Raw genomic sequence first — 4217 nt, 5'->3', positions numbered from 1 at the left:
GACCAAAATGGTCAGTTGACCCGTTTAGGAGTTATTGCCCTTTATAGTCAATTTTTAACCATTTTTCGTTAATTAAAGTAATCTTTTACAAAAATCTTCTCCTCTGAAACTACTGGGCCAAATTAATCCAAACTTGTCCACAATCATCTTTGGGGTATCTAGTTTAAAAAATGTGTGGCGTGACCTGGTCAACCAACCAAGATGGCCGCCACGGCTAAAAATAGAACAAAGGGGTAAAATGCAGTTTTTGGCTTATAACTCAAAAACCAAAGCATTTTGAGGAAATCTGACGGGATAAAAATGTTTATCAGGTCAAGATCTATCTGCCCTGAAATTTTCAGATGAATCAGTCAATCGGTTGTTGGGTTGCTGCCCCTGAATTGGTAATTTTGAGGAAATTTTGCTGTTTTTGGTTATTATCTTGAATATTATTATAGATAGAGATAAACTGTAAACAGCAATAATGTTCAGCAAAGTAAGATCTACAAATAAGTCAACATGACCAAAATGGTCAGTTGACCCGTTTAGGAGTTATTGCCCTTTATAGTCAATTTTAACCATTTTTCATAAATTAAATTAATCTTTTACAAAAATCTTCTCCTCTGAAACTACTGGGCCAAATTAATCCAAACTTGGCCACAATCATCTTTGGGGTATCTAGTTTAAAAAATGTGTGGCGTGACCTGGTCAACCAACCAAGATGGCCGCCACCGCTAAAAATAGAACATAGGGGTAAAATGCAGTTTTTGGCTTATAACTCAAAAACCAAAGCATTTTGAGGAAATCTGACATGGGATAAAAATGTTTATCAGGTCAAGATCTATCTGCCCTGAAATTTTCAGATGAATCGGTCAATTGGTTGTTGGGTTGCTGCCCCTGAATTGGTAATTTTGAGGAAATTTTGCTGTTTTTGGTTATTATCTTGAATATTATTATAGATAGAGATAAATTGTAAACAGCAATAATGTTCAGCAAAGTAAGATCTACAAATAAGTCAACATGACCAAAATGGTCAGTTGACCCCTTTAGGAGTTATTGCCCTTTATAGTCAATCTTTAACCATTTTTCATAAATCTAAGTAATCTTTTACAAAATCTCCACTGAAACTACTAGGCCACAATCATCTTTGGGGTATCTAGTTTGAAAAATGTGTCCGATGACCTGGCCATTCAACCAAGATGGCCGCCACGGCTAAAAATAGAACATAGGGGTAAAATGCAGTTTTTGGCTTATAACTATGAATTCAAAGCATCTAGAGCAAATCTGACAAGAAGTTAAATTGTTAATCAAGTCAATATCTATCTGCCCTGAATTTTTCAGATGAATTGGACAACTGGTTGTTGGGTTGCTGCCCTCCAATTGGTAATTTTTAAAGAAATTTTGCCGTTTTTGGTTATCTTGAATACTATTATAGATAGCGATAAACTGTAAACAGCAATAATGTTCAGCAAAGTAAGATCTACAAATAAGTCAACATGACCTAAATGGTCAATTGACCCCTTAAGGAGTTATTGCCCTTTATAGTCAATTTTTAACAATTTTCATTAATTTGGTAAATATATGTAAATTTTTACCAAATATAGTTCTCTGTTACTAATGGGCAAAGTTCATTATAGATATAATTGTAAGAAGCAAAATCGTTCAGTAAAGTAAGAACTTCAAACACATCACCATCACCAAAATACAATTTTGTCATGAATCCATTTGTGTCCTTTGTTTAATATGCACATAGACCAAGGTGAGCGACACAGGCTCTTTAGAGCCTCTAGTTTAATATGCACATAGACCAAGGTGAGCGACACAGGCTCTTTAGAGCCTCTAGTTTGTGTTTTGAAGACAAATTGTTGGTTTAATCAAATTTTAATTTTGTGTTGATTTAAATTTATGAAAAAAACATGAATACTATGGTACCCCGAAAATAAAATTATTTTTACATCATAAGGCCTAAAATAAAATATTGTTTGTTTCCCCAATCCCGACCGACCCGGAAAAATCGCCGCGACCGGAATAATTTTATTGCCGATTTTGTGTAGAATTTTTTTTTTCTCAAAATTCATGTGGTGGTGCGGTGCTCCTATAAAATGGAGGAGTACAATACATAAGACATAAGAAGGTGACGCTGTTCTTCAAAGCGCCTTTCAAATCGGCTTAGTTGAAAACGCCTTGATGACGCGACTTGGCTTTCTTCTTCCACGTGGTCTCGGGTCTTTACCATATTCTCTAGATTGTTCATATTTTAAATGTCAGAACATGGACGCCGTTATGTCAGTTTCTGTTGCCGTTTATTCAGCTGGAAACTTCAAGAAAGACTTGATATATCAAATGTATTGCGGAGATTTTCGACGAAGGAAATATTTGAAGACATATGTGAGGACGTAATAGACGATTTAGAATTGACTGAAGAGGAGGAGGATGCTCTTGACAGAAAACACATCCGTGTATCCATTTCTGAAAAAAGTGATTCCACAGAAATATTTAGTCCACACTACGGTGATGACATGAAACTGGCACTAGACTTTAATAAAAACTAAGTTTTTGAAATTTTGCATTGACATTGATGAGACTTCTACAGAAACAGAAGCCTCCTCCTCAAATGTTGTCAATACCTTTGACAAAATGATGAGGGCCAGTCAGGCTGTGAACAAACTTCCAAGGCGAAAAGAAGCCATTAACAAGTTTACAGGTATGCATAATGAATGAACGCCAAAACATATATTTCTCGCAAGCAAAGGTAGACTTTTTTAGGATAAGGCGAGTCTCCCCCCCCCCCCCCTTTGTTTGCATTCTTTTTCTTGTTTTCTTGCAAATTTTCAAACCCTTAACCTAAATTCCCTATTTAATGATTCCTTATGTCCTTACTTATTTGACCCGAGGCCTGAAATCAATTGATTTAAATTATTCATTTTATCCCTACTAAAAGCAGACCACCCGACACTAGTCTCGTAAAAGCAGATCTTGACACTAAGCCCTGCATACTTTTCTAAAACGAAGACTGCCACAATGGTAGCGTGCAGTGTATTCGCTCCCTGTCGAACAAAGTCACTGAACCAAAGACTTTAAATTGGTATTTGCTGCTTTTCCGCAAAGCATGCAGTACTAGAGTTAGAACAAAGACTGGTTTTATTATGTTATTCATTGAAAATTCCCAATATATATGTACAAAGTAATCTAGGATATTATTTTTTATTTATCAAAGATCTCTTTTGTTCTTTTTTCAGGTGATGCTCTTCAAGGAGTGGTGAATGTGCGCCTGCAGATAGACTGTAATACACATGTGGAATTTCCATATTATGCCTCTACCCTGGCACAGCCCGATATCTGTGCCTTCTGTGCAGCTGTGGGGGCAACAAAGAACCAAGATGCCATTAAAACACATCGTATTGTTCTACCAGTTTGCAGAGACTGTGTCGTTATTGGAAAGCTACCACCCAAGAGAAACCCAATAAAATAAATTATTTCAAATTATACATGGAGTTTTATTCAATATATGTTACATGAGGAAACTGATAGCTTCAATGATAAACCCTTGAATTAAAAAAAAACTACCAGTATAATGATGGTTTTTAATTTCTTATTTAGATTGAAGTACCAATATTTTTTTTTAAATTACCAAAAAAATAAAATATTTACCTACCTACCTACCCATACCTGACTTGTTAGGGTCGGGTTTGGGGAAACAAACTATTATTTATTTTTGGCCTAATAAATTTTAAAAAGCAATCTGCAAATTATGTCTTTTGTCAGAGATAACGCAAGAACTCTTGTATTCAATGTATAGATTAATGGTCAAGGTCACAATTTAGACACATATATATTTAGTCTGTTAACAAATAAAACCTGTTTATTCTAAACACAAATATTTGGGTGTTTAGTTTAGGCAACTTTTGCTGTATTTGTATTTGAACATTAAAATTATCAATGAAAAATAAGACTTTAAAATTGACTATTTGAATACGGAGGTATCATAAAATTATACAGAATTTATGAACAGGATAGTGGTTTATCATAAGCTATTTTTGAAAGGTTTTGCATGATTGTATGCCTTTCCTGTTGTTTTTTTTTGTATCAATATGCTTGATTAAAATTGAGTATGGAAATTGGGAATGTGTCAAAGAGACAACAACCCAACCATAGAACAGACAGCAGCAGAAGGTCACAGGTCAACAGGTCTTCAATGCAGCCAGGAGGCGTCCTTCAGCTGGCCCCTAAACAAATAT

At 35.1% G+C, this 4217-nt stretch overlaps 1 long non-coding RNA gene across 1 annotated transcript; it reads left to right on the top strand.

The window, feature by feature from the left end:
* The first annotated feature begins 1944 nt into the window (after window positions 1-1944).
* Window positions 1945-3467, top strand: LOC143051070 (uncharacterized). Its single transcript, XR_012970573.1, has 2 exons — window positions 1945-2683; window positions 3219-3467. It is a non-coding gene; the product is annotated as an uncharacterized LOC143051070 (long non-coding RNA).
* Window positions 3468-4217: the final 750 nt, after the last annotated feature.

This window comes from Mytilus galloprovincialis, chromosome 11, assembly GCF_965363235.1.
Source record: "Mytilus galloprovincialis chromosome 11, xbMytGall1.hap1.1, whole genome shotgun sequence".
NCBI classification, from domain to species: Eukaryota; Metazoa; Mollusca; class Bivalvia; order Mytilida; family Mytilidae; genus Mytilus; species Mytilus galloprovincialis.
The sequence above is the reverse complement of the archived record's forward strand: the minus strand, read 5'-3'. Positions and strand labels throughout refer to the sequence as shown.